The sequence below is a fragment of the Nyctereutes procyonoides genome, unplaced genomic scaffold (assembly GCF_905146905.1).
Source record: "Nyctereutes procyonoides isolate TBG_1078 unplaced genomic scaffold, NYPRO_anot_genome, whole genome shotgun sequence".
In the NCBI taxonomy this organism is placed as follows: domain Eukaryota; kingdom Metazoa; phylum Chordata; class Mammalia; order Carnivora; family Canidae; genus Nyctereutes; species Nyctereutes procyonoides.
This window is the reverse complement of record NW_026575021.1, coordinates 17604054-17622986: the sequence shown is the minus strand read 5'-3', so window position 1 is coordinate 17622986 and position 18933 is coordinate 17604054. Positions and strand designations below refer to the sequence as shown.

At 39.1% G+C, this 18933-nt stretch overlaps 1 non-coding gene across 1 annotated transcript; it reads left to right on the top strand.

Moving 5' to 3' along the window:
• Window positions 1-16135: 16135 nt before the first annotated feature.
• LOC129520768 (U6 spliceosomal RNA) lies at window positions 16136-16240 on the top strand. The gene has a single exon (XR_008666666.1). It is a non-coding gene; the product is annotated as a U6 spliceosomal RNA (small nuclear RNA).
• Window positions 16241-18933: the final 2693 nt, after the last annotated feature.

The window sequence follows — 18933 nt, the reverse complement described above, 5'->3', positions numbered from 1 at the left end:
TCGAGTCCCACATCGGGGTCCCTGCGAGAAGCCTGCTTCTCCCTCTGCCTGTGTCTCTGCCTCTCTCAGTGTGTCTCTGATGAATAAATAAATAAAATATTTTTAAAAAAATTTAACGAGAAATAAATAAAATAAAATAAATAAAATAAAATAAAAATAAAATTCCTAACAGAATCCACTTATTTCCAGAGGTACTTAGGTCAGCACCTTTCTTCCCCCTTAACTCTGCCAATGGGGTTGTTTGTCATAAGTCAGATTGTTTGTCATGTTCTGTATTCCATCTTGGGAATCTCTCAATTTTCTAATTTCTTTAATTATATATCTTAAGGTTGACTCTCTCTGCTATAAAATTCTGAGTTTTGAAAAATGAATAGCGTAATTTCTACACTATTACAATATCATGTAGAACAGCTTCACCACCCTACAGCATCCTCTGCATTTCATCTATTGATTTTACTTCCCCTCTTCCACCAAAAAGCCCCTGGCAACACTGATCTTTCTACTGTCTCCATGGTTTTTCCTACAATCCCAAACAAATAGAATACCACAGGATATAGTCTTTTCAGACAGGCTTCTTTCACTCAGCAAAAGACATGTAAAATTCTTTATCTATGTCTCTGTGTGGCTGGATAGTTCATTCCTTTTTTCACTGGTATTCCGTTGTGTGAAAACAATGGAAACCAATTTGTTTGTATATTTACATATAAAAGCCATCTTGGTTGCTTTTGGCAATTATAAATAAAGCTACTATAAACATTCTTGAAGGGGTGCCTGGGTGGTTCAGCGGTTGAGCATCTGCCTTTCGGCCCAAGGCATGATCCTGGGATTGAGTCCCACATCGGGCTCCCTGCGTGGGGCCTGCTTCTCCTTCTGCTTGTGTCTCTGTCTCTCTCTCTTTCTGTGTCTCTCATGAATAAATAAATAAAATCCTTAAAAAAAACAAACATTCTTGTACAAGTTTTTTGTACACATAAGTTTTCAAATCAGTTGGGTAAATACCTCCGGGCATGACTGCTGGATGATATATATGGTAAGATTATGTGCACTTCCGTAAGAAGCTAACAAACCATAACCCAAAGTACCTGTACCATTTTGCGTTACTCCCAGCACTGAATCAGAGTTCCTTTTGTTTCACATCAAACACTTGCCAAATTTTTGGTGTTGTCAGTGTTTTGGGTTTTAGTCATTCTGATAGGTTAATGGTGGCATCTCCTTGTTTCAGTTTGTGATTCCTTAATAACAAATTATATTGAACATCTTTTCATATGATTATATGCCATCTGTGTATCTTTTACAGTAGAATGTTTCTTCAGATTTTTTTGCCCATGTTTTTTTATTAGGCTGCTTGTTTTCTTATTGATAAGTTTTAAGAGTTCTTCATATATTTTGGATACAAGTCTTTTGTAAGACAGGCAGCCTCTCATTCCTCTTCAATTCAAATATGGCAGTAAGAAACTGGACAACTACAATTTAAAAATTCACCATGCAAATTACTTAGAATACAGAGAAGAATATTTTTTTTTCACAAGAAGCTTAAAGACATTAAAAGAATAAGAGATAAAATAAAAACAAGTCTCTAAGGGAGAATAAACAAGCACCACATTCATGATGTAGCCAACTAGTGATACTGGCACTCATGGGATAACAAAAGGGCTAAAGGAATTTGATAATGTAGCATCTTAGAAAGACAGAATTTCCCAGGCAGTAGAATAAAAAATAATTATTTTGAAGTGGCAGTGGTGGTAAAGAATAATGGTTAGGTGACCTACTTCAGAGCTGAGAAAGGAGAACAAAGAAGCCCACTTGTTGTAATCAAGAAAAATAAGGACTTACCACTTAAGAGGTTTTCTACTTTTCTCTGGAAATGGCAAATAAATGTGTCATTTGGAAGATAGAAACACAAATTAATCACAAAAATAATGATGCAATTAATTTAACTAAGTATAATGATACTGGTATATCTAAGAATGATACAGAGAAGTGATTAAGACAAGATCGTAGAAGTTTCAAAGGATCTAACTCAAAGTAAGCTGGGTTCTCTCAGAGCACAGGCACTGCTAATTTTCTATCGGCAGGATTGGTTCCAATTTCAGCTTCTGACTGGAAAGTACCTCTTTTCTCCCTCAAATTCCCCATCTATACTCTTATGCCTGAAATTCTTTTGTGGGGATAACTGACTTTTACTCTTCATTAGGCACTTGGATTGAAATGCCAAAAACAATGGCTTTATCTCTCAGCCACACAAAAAAAAATGTACAGCAAGATGTGCATAACTGAGATCAGATCTTTTATCTGAGAAAAAAAAATACCTTGATAACGAGGAAGTGCTAGAGAGAAAGGGAGAGATTTGGAAATGATTCTTAGGTAGAAGAAAAGTCCCCTCCCTCACAGCCTGATCATGAACCAGTCTTGCCTGTTAACTTCTGTGGTTACTTCTTTTGGTTTCACTGTGGTGGCCCCGTCCGTGTTTCAGTCCAGGGACATATGACCAAGTACCTCCCAACCTATCTAGTGTCAGAAGCAGCACAACAGCATTTCGAAAAGCAAACGTACTTCACCCAGTCATTGCCTGCCCTGGGTAGAACGAGAAGTTCGGCAGAGAGAACACACAGGTGTGGCTTTGCATTATATTTTGTACGCACTGAACTTACAGGAAAGAGGTAATTCTGAAGTGATGATTCCTTCCTTTAGGGTAATTCCCAGAATAGAGTTCTGGAAAATATTATTCTTAGAGAAGCCATGTCAAATCTATTATTCAATAGGGGCACACCGCTGATATTCTTAAAAGTTCTTTCCTGAAAAAAAAAAAAGTTCTTTCCTGGTGCTTTTGGCTATATCACCTTTTCCATATTCTATTACTATTAAGGTAGAAAATTTTGTTTCTATAGGAACATGGAAGAAAAGATCTTCTCTGGAAATACATACATATATATATATGGTCAAAACAGTTTTGTTGCATAATTAAGATGGAAAAAATAACTATGAAAAATTGAGGAAAACCATGAAGAGTGCACCAGACAGGAAGAAAAAGTCTTTGTTCCCCAGGGTGCCTGGCTTGCTATAGAAACTTTCACTTTTGTGTGTTCCTGTTTTCCGCTTTATAGCTTTCTGTTGTTTCAAAAAAAAAAAAATCACAGAATTATTTTTTAAAACAAAGTTAACAGAAATGTGTACTTTTTTACAATTTCAATTTTTTTGAAGAAATGTGTATTGTTTACGATTTCTGGGAATTTCTCTGGCAGGGACTATCAACTTGATGCATGTGTATTTTATCTTCAAAGAGGCAGTAAAGATCTTTATTTGCATTCCCAGCCTCAAATATATTTAATATGTAACCTTAGCTATGGCTTATAGCCCAAACACATCTTGTGAGTTTTTGAGAATGGAGATTGTGGAGGTGATTTTGGTAATTACAATATGGTGACGGCTGCCATAGTGACCAACAGTGACACAGAAGGTCACGTCTCTGCTATTCTTAAAAGTCCCTGAGGAAATTCCCAGCCTCACAACACAGTTGGGCAAGGCCTTAGTGAGAATGAAAGGGAAGAGTACCAAGAGAGTATACAGACCCTGGCCCAGATAGAATGAGGACAAGACTTGTTTTGCAGCTAGAAAGAAACAGGCTGCAAAGCTTCTAAACTAGAAAATCATGCCTAAAGAGCAGGTATTGATCTATAAATGCAAAGGTTATGCAATTTACAGATTACTGGGGCTTCCACCCCTCAGCCTGGCTATGAGTATTTATTTCCATTCACCTGTTATTGATGCATCTCCTCTTCATTTTGGAAGTTGCTGGAAAGGTTAGTGACAAATTCAGGGATGTACCTCATCAGCATAAATTGATTTGTGACGTAGCTGCTGCTCCTCACAGTGTGTGCTTATGGATTTAAGGCCTCTAGTGATCCCCCAGTAACAGATCCCGCAAGGGGCAAAGCACACATTTGTCAGCCTCCTCAAGGGCTCCGGTCCTCACCAGCTGGTCCACTGCTGAGCTGTGTGTTCAGTTTGGTTAGGCCAATACATAGAAACAGAACTGACTCTCTCTCTCTCTCTCTCCAATTTTTCCTGTCCTGTGACACCCAAATTCCTCTATTCCTAGGAGTTGAAAATAGCCCTTCTTTATATTCTCTACTGCAACTTAGGTGCTTAGATGTCTTTGTTAATTCATAGTGTTAAGAAAAAAATGTGAAATTTGGAGAGATCACGGTATGACTTTTTAGAGCCATTCTAGAATATTGTCTGACAAGCTCATGGAAGTTAAATCTCTCTCTCTACGTGATGTTGTTTATTGTTGTTATTGCTGTATTTTCTATTAAGATATAATTGACATAGAACATTATATTAGTTTCAGGTGTAAACATAATGATGGTGATTGCAAAGTATGTAACAGTGGATGTGATTTTGTTTGATTTTCTATTTACTATAATTGCGTCCACCCTCTACAAAGTTAGATGTTAAGATGTAGAAGATTGATAAATACAAATTGTTTTGGTCCATAAATACAAATTATTTTTGCCCAATAAAAAAATAACATCAAGTGCTACAATTTATTACCTTGTGGGATGCTAATCAGTTTTTTTTTTTTTATTGGAGTTCAATTTGCCAACATAGAGCATAACACCCAGGGCTCATCCCATCAAGTGCCCCTCTCATTGCCCATCACCCAGTCACCCCCTCCCCCTGCCACCTCCCTTTCCACCACCCCTTGTTCATTTCCCAGACTTAGGAGTCTCTCATGTTCTATCTCCCTCTCTGATAATTCCCACTCATGTTCTCTCCTTTCCCCTTTATTCCCTTTCACTATTTTTTTATATTCCCCAAATGAATGAGACCATATAATGCTTGTCCTTCTCTGATTGACTTATTTCACTCAGCATAATACCCTTCAGTTCCGTCCACAGCGAAGCAAATGGTGGGTATCTGTTGCTTCTAATGGCTGAGTAATATTCCATTGTATACATAGACCACATCTTCTTTATCCATTCATCTTTCGATGGACACCGAGACTCCTTCCACAGTTTGGCTATTGTGGACATTGCTGCTAGAAACATCGGGGTGCAGGTGTCCCGGCGTTTCACTGCATCTGTATCTTTGGGGTAAATCCCCAGCAGTGCAATTGCTGGGTCGTAGGGCAGGTCTATTTTTAACTCTTTGAGGAACCTCCACATAGTTTTCCAGAGTGGCTGCACCAGTTCACATTCCCACCAACAGTGCAAGAGGGTTCCCTTTTCTCTGCATCTTCTCCAACATTTGTTGTTTCCTGTCTTGTTCATTTTCCCATTCTCACCGGTGTGAGGTGGTATCTCATTGTGGTTTTGATTTGTACTTCCCTGATGGCCAGTGATGTGGAGCATTTTCTCATGTGCTTGATGGCCATGTCTGTGTCTTCCTCTGAGAGATTTCTCTTCATGTCTTTTGCCCATTTCATGATTGGATTGTTTGTTTCTTTGCTGTTGAGTTTAATAAGTTCTTTATAGATCTTGAAAACCAGCCCTTTATCTGATACGTCATTTGCAAATATCTTCTCCCATTCTGTAGGTTGTCTTTGAGTTTTGTTGACTGTTTATTTTGCTGTGCAGAAGTTTTTTATCTTGATAAAGTCCCAATAATTCATTTTTGCTTTGGTTCTTTTGCCTTCATGGATGTATCTTGCAAGAAGTTACTGTGACCGCGTTCAAAAAGGGTGTTGCCTGTGTTCTCCTCTAGGATTTTGATGGAATCTTGTCTCACATTTAGATCTTTCATCCATTTTGAGTTTATCTTTGTGTATGGTGCAAGAGAGTGGTCTAGTTTCATTCTTCTGCATGTGGATGTCCAATGTTCCCAGCACCATTTATTGAAGAGACTGTCTTTCTTCCAGTGGATCGTCTTTCCTCCTTTATCGAATATTAGTTGACCATAAAGTTCAGGGTCCACTTCTGGGTTCTCTATTCTGTTCCATTGATCTATGTGTCTGTTTTTGTGCCAGTACCACACTGTCCTGATGACCACAGCTTTGTAGTACAACCTGAAATCTGGCATTGTGATGCCCCCAGCTATGGTTTTCTTTTTTAATATTCCCCTGGCTATTCGGGGTTTTTTCTGATTCCACACAAATCTTAAGATGATTTGTTCCAACTCTCTGAAGAAAGTCCATGGTATTTTGATAGGGATTGCAGTAAACGTGTAAATTGCCCTGGGTTAACATTGACATTTTCACAATATTAATTCTGACAATCCATGAGCATGGAATATTTTTCCATCTCTTTGTGTCTGCCTCCATTTCTTTCAGAAGTGTTCTATAGTTTTTAGGGTATAGATCCTTTACCTCTTTGGTTAGGTTTATTCCTAGGTATCTTATGCTTTTGGGTGCAATTGTAAATGGGATTGACTCCTTAATTTTTCTTTTCTCAGTCTCATTGTTAGTGTATAGAAATGCCACTGACTTCTGAGCATTGATTCTGTATCCTGCCACACTGCCGAATTGCTGTATGGGTTCTAGCAATCTTGGGGTGGAGGCTTTTGGGTTTTCTACGTACAGTATCATGTCATCTGCAAAGAGGGAGAGTTTGACTTCTTCCTTGTCAATTCAAATGTCTTTTATTTCTTTTTGTTGTCTGATTGCTGAGGCTGGGACTTCTAGTACTATGTTGAATAGCAGTGGTGAGAGTGGACATCCTTGTCTTGTTCCTGATCTTAGGGGAAAGGCTCCCAGTGCTTACCCATTGAGAATGATATTTGCTGTGGGCTTTTCATAGATGGCTTTTAAGATGCTGAGGAATGTTCCCTCTATCCCTACACTCTGAAGAGTTTTGATCAGGAATGGATGCTGTATTTTGTCAAATGCTTTCTCTGCATCTATTGAGAGGATCATATGGTTTTGGTTTTTTCTCTTGCTGATATGATCAATCATGTTGATTGCTTTACGAGTGTTGAACCAGCCTTGCATTCCGGGGGTAAATCCCACTTGGTCATGGTGAATAATCTTCTTAATGTATTGTTGGATCCTATTGGCTAGTTTCTTGTTGAGAATTTTTGCATCCATGTTCATCAGGGATATTGGTCTATAATTCTCCTTTTTGGTGGGGACTTTGTCTGGTTTTGGAATATTTATGCCCTGAATGTGGGAGCTGCCAAGTATATCAATCAATTAATATCCAAAGTAAAGACATAATTAGATAATAATACACTTATACTTGGTGATTTGATTGTAGAGCTTTCTACAATCGACAGATCTTCTAAGCACAACATCTCCAAAGAAACAAGAGCTTTAAATGATACACTGGACCAAATGGATTTCACAGATATCTACAGAACTTTACATCCAAACTCAACTGAATACACATTCTTCTCAAGTGCAATTGGAACTTTCTCCAGAATAGACCACATACTGGGTCACAAATCAGGTCTTAACCGATACCAAAAGTTTGGGATCGTCCCCTGCATATTTTCAGAGCATAATGCTTTGAAATTGGAACTGAATCACAAGAAGAAGTTTGGAAGGATTTCAAACACGTGGAGGTTAAGGACCATCCTGCTAAAAGATGAAAGGGTCAACCAGGAAATTAGAGAAGAATTAAAAAGATTCATGGAAACTAATGAGAATGAAGATACAACCATTCAAAATCTTTGGGATGCAGCAGAAGCAGTCCTGAGGGGGAAATACATCGCAATACAAGCATCCACCCAAAAACTGGAAAGAACTCAAATACACAAGCTAACCTTGCACCTAAAGGAGCTGGAGGAAAAACAGCAAAGAGATCCTACCCCCAGCAGAAGAAGAGAATTAATAAAGATTTGAGCAGACTCAATATAATAGAGACCAGAACTACTGTGGAACAGATCAACAAAACCAGGAGTTGGTTCTTGGAAAGAATTAATAAGATAGATAAACCATTAGCCAGCCTTATTAAAAAGAAGAGAGAGAAGACTCAAATTAATAAAATCATGAATGAGAAAGAGAGATCACCACCAATACCAAGGAAATACAAATGATCTTAAAAACTTTTTATGAGCAGCCTTATGCCAATAAATTAGGCAATCTGGAAGAAATGGACGCATTTCTGGAAAACCACAAACTACCAAAACTGGAACAGGAAGAAATAGAAAACCTGAGCAGGCCAATTACCAGAGAGGAAATTGAAGAAGTCATCAAAAACCTCCCAAGACACAAAAGTCCAGGGCCAGATGGCTTCCCAGGGGAATTCTATCAAACGTTTAAAGAAGAAATCATACCTATTCTACTAAAGCTGTTTGGAAAGATAGAAAGAGATGGAGTACTTCCAAATTCGTTCTATGAGGCCTGCATCAGCTTAATTCCAAAACCTCAGTTTCCGTCCTTGCCATCAACTTGTCTTCTATGTCACTCACTAGTTCTTCTACCTCATTGACCCTCGTCATTAGGACCTCTAGTTTGGATTGCATCTCATTTAATTGATTTTTAATTTCTGCCTGATTATATCTAAATTCTGCAGTCATTAAGTCTCTTGAATCCTTTATGCTTTTTTCTAGAGCTTTATAATTGTGTTTCTGAATTGGCTTTCTGACAGTGAATAGTAATCCAAATTTTGTAACTCTGTGGGAGAGAGGACTGTTTCTGATTCTTTCTTTTGAGGTGAGTTTTTCCTTCTAGTCATTTTTGCTCAGTGCAGAGTGGCCAAAAACAAGTTGTACTGGAAATAGGAGAAAAAGAGAGAAGAGAAAAAAGAAAAAGAAAAAAAGGGGGAGAGCAAACGGAAAACAAAAAGCAAGCGAGGTATCCTCTGATTCTATATACTGTAAATCTCTGGACTTCCCCTGGAACTTTCCAGTGCTGTTTGGTCATAACTTGCTTTTCCCCTGTCCGTCTAGCTGATCTTCTGGGGGAGGGGCCTGCTGTGCTGATTCTCAGGAGTGAGCACCTCGGGGAGCTACTCAGCCCCCTGCCTGGTGCATGGGTCAGTGGGGGCTGCTTATCCTGTTTACCCTGTGAGGCCACTGTGAGGCTCAGTGGGGGCTGTTCACCCTGTGAGGCCCCAGGAGGAACAACAACAGTGGCGGCGGCAGCTCTGCAGCCCTGGAGTCAGCTCCCGCAGTAACTACCACAGCTCCAAGTCTGCAGGGGCCTGGATGCTCCGGGGGCAGGGGGCACCCATCTGCTCGGCCGCCTAGCAGCAGGAGCGTCCTCTCTGTTGGGCCCTCCCGGCCTCTGCCTGTCCCAGGGGGAGCCCCGGATCCTGGGCTGTGTCCCAGCGCCCTGGGCTCCGGGGCCTGCACCGCTGGAATCGTGGTCCCGGCTGCACAGCCCCCTCCGTGGGAGCCTCTACCCGAGCCCCTCCGAGCTGCTCCGGTCCCCCCGTGGGCGCTGCAGCCCTTAGGGAGCCCGGCGCACTCTCCTGCACGCAGGTGTCTGTTACTGTCCCCGGGAGCCCGAGGGCATCCCCGCCCTCCTGGGTCCTGCTCCAACCCCCTGCGAGCCCCTTTCCGCCGGGGAAGGTTGGTGCAGCTCCTGCTTCTCCGGGTCGGGGCTCTCCTGTCCTGGGAACACTCCCCCGGCCTCAGCCCGGCTCCTCGCGGGGCCCCTCCCTCTTGGATCATTTTTCTTAATTTTTTTCCATCTTCCTTCCTTGATAGAAGTGCGAACTCTTCTCACTGTAGCATTCCAGCTGGTCTCTCTGTAAATCTCAGGCCGAATTTGTAGATTTTCAGGATGACTTGAAGGTTATCTAGGTAATTTGGTGGGGACAGGTGACTTGTGACAGGTGACAGGTGACTACTCCTCCGCCATCTTGCCCCTCCCCCACTAATCAGTTTTTATCTAGTTTTGCAATTTAGTCCCAACATTCTCTTTCCTACTGGTTACACATCTCTCTCCTCTTTTTCTTTGAACCAGTGTTTATCATCCCTTTAGTTTTCTCAATAATGAGTAAAACAACTAATTTGGCACTTTCTCACTGTATGTGAGAAACACATATGGTGTCTGTCATAACACAAACAGAATGGCTTATAATACTGATTCTCTTTCCTCTTACTACTTTTTAGGACTTTGTCTTTACTTTCTCCTCTCTGAAGCTAAATACTCTTCCTCTTCCCAGAAATCTTTTGATCCAGAGTTTAAGGCAGCTACATTTTATTCAAAAAGTCAAATAAAAAAAAAAAACTCAAAGACTATGCAACTTCAAAGAAAAGATATAAAGGGTAGGGATTGAACTGGAGGTCCTAGACTAACACTGGAGAGGAGACTTCCCTGAAGACATCAGGATTCCATCAATGTAAAAAGCATAACACAATTTAGAACCTTATACTCATGAAAAAATTAGAATATATTTGAATGACAAGTTACGCATATGAAATTTTTGGTAAAACTAGTTAGTATGAAAAGTGGAGTTTATATTCCAAGTGATGCGGTGATATAATTTAAGAAAAGCCCACTACATGAGGAGGTACTGTGTCATAGGGACGAGTGAATCAGTTCAAGAAGGAAACAATCATTTCTTAAGCGAATAAGAAGTGCTCTCAAGCAGGGATGAGACACTAAATCATCAGTTGTGATATCTCTGAATTGTCCGTAAATTTTCAGAAGGAAAAAGAAACAGATTCCCTAACGTGGTTCTCAGGAAGACTTGGATTTCTAAATCTCCTCTGAAGAAATAATGCAACCAACAGCAATATCAGATTTCCTGAGCTTATCATTTCACTTAACATTTGTAAATGAAGGCATTTCACTCCTTGTTTAAACATTATTAAAATAAATAAACATTATGAGGAGCCTTGTTTTCAAATATGAGATTAACAAACCCACAGAATTTGCCTTGGCAGAGCTAGTATGGCCACACTATAAAGTGTGATGGTACAGGCTTACCCTGCCCTAGGTATAAATTTCCATATCTGTCTTCTTTCTTCCCTCCTTCCCATAAATATATTTTGAGTGCTTATATAAGGCTAGTCATTTGATCAGGGACTATGGATAAAATGGAAAGGAGGGGGTACCCCAGGTGGCTCAGCAGTTTAGCACTGCCTTCAGCCCAGGGTGTGATCCTGGAGACCTGGGATGGAGGCCCACATCAGGCTCCCTGCATGGAGCCTGCTTCTCCCTCTGCCTGTGTCTCTGCCCCCCCCACCCGCCATGTCTCTCATAAATAAATAAATAAAATATTTTTAAAAACTGGAAAGGAGGCAGACGCTGTCCTTTGCCCACTTTGGACTTTCAACCTAATGAGAAAGTCAAACAATAAGCTAGAAAGTGCACACAAAAAAATTGCAACTGTAAAAGTATTACGAGTGTACATCAACTTATTAGTACACATAGAAACAAAAGTTTATGAAATAATACTTATCTCTATTATGTGCAACCTGCTCCAACATTTTCCTATTCTATTCTATTCTATTCTATTCTATTCTATTCTATTCTATTCCCCTTTTTAAAAAATGCTAGTCATAACTTCCTAAATTTATTTCATAATCTACTACCGGAGGGTGGAGAATTTGGCTTAGTCAGAAAAATCAGAGAAACCTTCCTTAAAGAAATGATGATTGAGCCAAGGTTAAAGGATGAGTAAGAGTTAATTAGGTGAAAGAAGGGAGGATAAAATCATCAGAAGATAGAGCATGTGCAAAACCTGGGGACAAAATGAAATAGATGTGTATTTGGGACTGAAGGAAGGCCAGTGTCAGACTGCAGTGCAGGGAGCAAGGAGGTATCTGGTGCCTGATGAGGTAGAGAGACAGATGGCCAACACCAGGCAGGATTTTGCAGGCCATGTTAAGGATTGTTGCCTTTGAGAACTATGAGATGGCATTGAAGATTTAATCTTCAAAAAGATTATTGAGCTAATTGTGCAAACATAGGGGTAAGAATGGATGTGAGTGGAACACTTAGGGTAAGGGAAAACCATAGCTTGGATTTAAGTAGATGACAGTGGGCATGGATAGAAGTGTCTCCAGGGCATTAAAAAATAATTTCTGTTATAACACAAACAGAACGGCTTACAATACTGATTCCCAAACACATGTCAGCTTCTACATAATCAATTATCTGGGGAAACTGACAATATAGATTCTTGGGTTCTGCTGTCAAAGATTTTGATTCAATGAGCCTGTAGTGGCACTTTGATATGTGTATATATTTTAAAGTCCCATGGGGATTCTGATGTTCAAGTAAGATAAGGAGCTATTAAGAGGAGGCTTCTCTTCTTTATTCTACGTTCACTTCCATAAGTGACTTAATCCAATTCTCTGATTGTAGATACCATCCATATTATAATCATTCCCAACTTTACACAATCCAAGCCAAACCTCTGGTTGAACTACACACTCCTACTTATACCAGCTGTGTAATACTTTAAATTTTTGTTGAATGAACTAATAGGAATTTCTAACATTAACATGACCCAAGTAAAACTTTAAATCTCAAACCATTCTTGAGTTTCCCTATCTCAATGATGGCAACTTCACGCTTCCACTTTGCTCAGGCTAATCTCAGAGCCATTCTTAATAGAGTCATGCGTATCATGACTTGAATCTATTCATCATCAAGTCCTATTAGCTCTATCATTCAAAGACACCCCCAACTCAACAACTTCTAACCAGCTCTAAGGATTCCGCTATAAATTAAGGCATCATCATCTTGCACCTGATTTGTTTCTTTTTTTTTTGAAATGTAAATAGTACTTTAATGTATGGCAAATTGCTAGACCTAGCTCATAATAAGACAATGCAAATTAAAACTGTACTCAGATACCATTTCAAATATATCAGGTTGGCAAGACACATCCTCATCAGTGAAAACCTTATAGAGGTGGTGTTCAAATAATGTATTTTATAACTCAAAAGGCATTTATTTTGACTGTTAGAGATTACCAGCAAATATTTCCAGTTCCCAACCCTTATATAAAACATTATATCTTGCATAATAATTTAGCATTGGTTGTCAAGTCTTTGATTTAAGCATGTTGCCAAGCTATATTTTATTTTCATTTTACTTATAAGGATACTCGTGACTTGAATAGCTCTAAAGAAATCTAATAATATAGGATATACAACTCATTTATATAAATGTATTTCAAGTATATTATGCTCTCTCTCTCTCTCTCTCTCTCAATTAATGAGAAACATTAATTGGTTTATTTCTATATCTTCACTTCTGGGAGCATTGCCTGGTACTTAATAGAAACTCAATAAATAGTTGATGCATGAATACATGTCATAGAGAAAAGTTGGTGAGACTGATAGGAAGAAATGGTTGGGGATGGGTGGTAAGAGCCTGGAAAGTGTATGATGGTATCTTTGACACATCTGCCCTGTTGTTGAAAAAAATCAAATCTCCCCCCCCCTCCCTCAGCAGGTAAAGTTGTGCATATGCAAGGTGGAGGTAGAGGTATCAATTTGCTGAATATGCTCTGCTGTCACAAGGCCTGATTCGGAACTCCTGTCCCACCACATTCCCATGTGACTTTAGCCAAGCCACTCAACCTCTCTAAACTTCTATATGCTTATCTAAAAATGGGCTAAAAGGGTTTGTTATTGACAGGATTAAACAAAGATAATTCATAAAATGTACTTGGCACAAAGTAGTTGTCATCAAATATTAGCTGTTGTTAATTATTACATGAGAGTGGGGCTGGTTACTGGTGAAATAATGAAAGAAAGAGAAAAGAAAAGGATCAGGAAAGCCAAGACATTGGGCTTACTCTGCAGCAAATATTTAGATAAATAAGGCCTTTCTCACCTGTTAAAATGCTTGTTGAGAGTAAGAGGTAAACGACACGGCAATACTCACAGTCTTTCTAGTGTTGACCTAGTTAGACCTCTAAGTTCATAAATAGAGGTAAGGCAAATTAGATCAACTGCCAGATGAAAGGAGGAAGATAGTTGAGAAAAAAAACCAACACTAAATCCTCCGCTTGATTCAGCAGAGGATTTAGTGAGTCATGTTGCACCATATCCTGTTATTTTTTTCAGCCATCAACCAGTATCGTGTGTCCTAGGAGTATAAAGATAGTTAAGACTAATTAACTCAACGTCAGCAACCATTGCCAGAGGCCACTAACTCCGGCCATCAAATGTTGAAGAAAAGTACAAGTGTGAGATTTCTTCTTAATCCCTACATTTGGAGAAATGAGAGGTGAATTATTTATTTATTTCAGAGAGAGAGAGAGAGAGAGAGAGAACACAAGTAAGTAGAGCAGCAGGCAGAGGGAGAGGGAGAAGCTGGCTCCCCACTGAGCAGGGAGCCCCATGTTGAGCTCAATCCCAGGACCCTGGGATCATGACCTGAGCTGAAGGCAGAACTTTAACTGACTGAGCCCATCCAGGCACCCCTCAATATTCACACCTTTAATGTACTGGTAAATCCAAATATTAACTTATATCCAATCATACCATTTGAAATTTTGTATGCTTGAATCAATTTGCAGCCAATTCACAATTTTAGTATTTACAAAATATTAAATGCTAAGATTTGTATCACTAGTATCGATATGATTAAGGCAATCAGGCTGGCAAAACCTCTCTCAGAGATGACTGAGATCAGAAACGGAAATGCACGGTTGGGCATTAATATTGTTTTTATTGGGCATCTCCTATTTGACACTCCAACATCTCACACTGCTAAATCAACAGACAGCTCATTCTTACATCTCTCATTAAGTATCTGGGGTTTTCCATAAGCCTCAATATTTGATGAGTTGACCAGTAACAAATAAATCTTTAAGTCAAACATTGAAGCAAAATAGTCTCTTTGTTGAACATGAAACAATTGTTTTAGTGTAAAATTTGATGTTTAAATCACATCTGCTGTGGCACTCTGGGGAAAGGTATTTGCTCTGAAGAGAGATGGGTTTTTTTGTTTTTTGTTTTTTTCTTTTTTTTGAAGATAGATGTTAAATAGGTTTTAGAAAGGCTCCCCCTAAGGGTGTCCACCCATACAGATAGAAGACTAATACAAGTCCCTAATACAGACTCTCTGATATATCTAAAACCATGGTTGTAGTCACAGGACTACATCTTTCTGGTAGGTAGCTAAATAATCCCAGGGAAATATAGCTGAAATAATCAGCTAAAAGAGGAAGAGAGTGATGAAGATCTGTTGGCAAGGTTCTCCTCTGGTGGTTGTTCAGTGACCAAAGATTATGAATATCTCTGAACTATGACCTTACTATTAGAGGCTATTGAGTGGATATTTTGAATATGGAAAAGAGAGAAAAAGAAAGGGAAGGGAAAGGAAATGAATGGAAAAGAAGCGATATGTATGTTAAATCCACCAAAGGACAAGAGAAAACAGAAATCCCTTATGTGCTGATGCTGAAAAAGCTATTTCTGAAGACAGTGGAGAGAGAACTAATGGAGCAGTTCTGAAAGATTAAGTTTACCAAGAAAATATGAGAAAAGATGCTAGCTGAAGCCAATAAGTATTCTGTGTAGACATAGGTGAACTGAGAATGCTGAGTGACCACTCATCACCCTGATTTTTGGTGGCAGCAACTAGAATTTGGGAGAAGCAAGACAGGGAAGTGCTATTCAAGGTTTAAAATAGGGACAAAAGGAGAAGATTACAAAGACATTCCTGGGATCTTAGCTCATACTTTGGTTATAGGCACCAATGTGGTCATGATAGCATGTTGAAATCATGCCTTCCACATTAAAAACTTTGGGGTTTGTGGCTAGCCAGGGTTCCTTCCCTAAGTAGAGTTTGCATATCTTCAGTCCTTGAAAGACCAAGATCCCAGTGGCATACTTGTATCTCTGCTACCACCACGAGGCAACTTAATTACCCACCAGAGGAACACTGCTTGCAACTAAGAAAACGGCCTCTCAGGGGAAGAGAAGGGCTATAGGGATAGAAATAGTATAGAGATTTAGTCTCATAATAGCAACCTAGACTCTGAAGTACTTAAGTCTATTCTCTGATAAATTTCTATCGATTAGAGAATAAACTGAGGGTAGAAGAAGGAAAAATTTCTAAGACTTTTTTCTGATTACTATCTGCCCTTCCTATCACTCAGTGACACGAGACAATAGCCTTGCTCCTCATACATGTGGTAATCAATAATGTCTGTGAAATAAATGCATTAATAAATTAATTAACAAAAATGGGTCTTTGTTGTTCGATCTGGTGCTTTTCCAATCTAAGGTACATTATGGAGAGATTGAAATTCTTTGATTAAATTGTGAAATTATAGTTCTCACTTCAGCAGCACATATACTAAACTTGGAACAATGCAGAGAAGATTAGCATGGCCCTTGTGCAAGATGACCTGAAATTCATGAAGTGTTCCATATTTTTTAAAGGAGATTAAGAGTACACTTACCCAGATAAACACTAAGAAATGTATAGAATTGTTAAATCGTTATATTGTATACCTGAAATTAATATAATTAGTATAACTCACTGTACGTTAATCATACTTCAACTTTAAAATTGTGATATCATAACAATATAGGAATGGATCGTATGAATGCTGTGTCACATGGGAATCCAACATGAACTATAGTAATAGTGACATTGATTGGACTATTTTTATCCTTTCCATCCTTTTTCATTGATTGGACTATTTCTATCCTTTATCCAACATGAACTATAGTAATAGTGACATTGATTGGACTATTTTTATCCTGGTACTCCTAAGAGTAGTCTAGTAAGAATTAATCACCTCACCTGCTAGAAGCTAGAGGTTGAAAGAAAAGAAAATTATTGACAATTTCTTTTTCTCTTGATAATCTTTTTTAGAAGACCCCCCCCCCCAAATTGAGTCCAAGTAACTTTTACTTGATAAAAGGTAAATGACCTGCGGATAGTAGAATATATCAAAGGGGAATTCATGGCTAGGGTTACCATACTTTCTCTACATTAAATGCATGTTGACTATTCACAGAGCAAATGACATCAAAATATTAAATGACAATAAAACTGTTCGAATAAGCATTGAATAATTGCTTGATTAGTGGTAAATGGCCTAAAGACATCTGTTATAGAGCTGTAGGCTAACAGCTGGCCAGAGAGTTATTATAGGATTCCACAATCCAAATGCCTCACCAATGGCAACCCCAGTGGCCCAGCAGTTTAGCGCTGCCTTCAGCCCAGGGCATAATCCTGGAGACCTGGGATCGAGTCCCACGTCGGGCTCCCTGCATGGAGCCTGCTTCTCCCTCTGCCTGTGTCTCTGCCTCTCTTTGCGTCTCTCATGAATAAATAAATAAAATCTTAAAAAAACATGCCTCACCAATTGAAAAATAATTCTGAGAAAAAGCACATGAATATCTGTTGAGTATAATACTTTTGTCCTAAGACTGGCCAAAAAGCTATCCCCCATGCTAAACAAGATGAATTTTTTTGACTTGCTACAGAACTAGTATTTATAATTAAGATGCTATTAGTGGGTGCCAGCAGAGGATGCAAAATAGAGAAAATCCTTCTTTGTCTCCTTAGTGAGATTTCTCATGGATTTAGATAGATGTCTCAGGAGTTGTTATCAGGAGCCCTGATAGGTTTCAGCATTAACTGAAGAAAATATCTGCGGTGAGACCCATCTGGAGGAGGTAGGGTACTTGCAGCAATGAACAGTGGCCATGATAGTGGATACATCTTGTTTCAGCTGCAACAGTTCTCATGAAAGCATCCACTGCCCAGCATTGCAAGTGTGTGTAAGTAATGCAAACTGTGGTGTCCATGACCATCGGGGGAAGCTTGGTTTGTCTGCACCAGCCTGGTTCTGCTATTGGTTTTAAACATTTTTCTTGATGTGTATCTTTTGAGTCTGGTTATTTGACCTTGCTGGAAATTGTGTGAACCTCTCAGTATCTTTCTAATGCATGTCTTTTTTGCTCAAATTGTTATTCGTTATTTGTTACTAGTGACATCATTGCCTTTAGAAAAATATTAGGATCACATGAGAGTCTGAATGAAGTCTCTTTGAATAGATCTCTGAAAAGGACCAGTTTTTTTTTAAGTTTTTATATACAATGTGAAGCAGATTTTACACCAGGAGGGGGTGAAGAGCAACAAGAAGTGATAGCTGACAGCACTGTCTAGCCTCACCCCACCAAATATGGCATAAAGACATTCTCTGGGAAGCAGTGTGGCAAAGTGAAAGACCATCAGACCTGAAATCAGAAGCGACCAGTTACAAGATATATAACAAGATTATTATGCTCTCTGGAACTATATTGTGCTTATATGAACACCAGTGATAATAGCATAATACCATCTGTTTTGCAGGCCTGTTACAGGAATGATAGAAAGTTGATATAAAGTACAAGCCAAATCCTGGAGATAAGAAGGGATCAGAAATGCAGAAAAAAGTAAATGACTTGAACATGAAGACAAATACTCTCAGATAGGAGACCGCTAAATATTGGAGTCCTCAAGCCACTTTTCTAGACCATGACTTCCTTCTAGCTGTCTCACTAGAAGATTCCACAAGTAATTCTTCATGCCGATGTCACTCACACAACAATTCCAGCACAGGAATTTGAATTTCACACTCATATATAACTTCCTCCTTGGTAATTCCACTTGGATATGTCACAGGCATTTTAAACTTTTTATATCTTAGAGAGAATTCTTAATCACGCAACCATCGAAACATGTTCCTTCTCCAGCTTTTTGCCTCTCAGTAAATAGTATTACCATACACTCTATTGTTTCCATCAAACAACCAGGAGCAATTGTTGAATTTTCTTTGCCTGCGTCCATCAGCATGCAGAGAAGGTTGCATCTATACAATGTGTTCATCATCTCCCAACATCTCTACATCTCCATTTGATATCCTCCCCACCCATGTCATATCTCTCATCTAGACAAAGGGTTGGCAAGCTTCTTCTGTAAAGGACTAGATAGTAAATATTTTTGCTTTGTAGAATGTGTGGTCCCTGTCAAAATTATTCAATACTGTCATCGTAGCATAAAAACAGTCATAGGCCATTTGCCTGCAAATTACTGTTGTTTCAATACAGCTTCAGTTACAAAAACATGTGGCA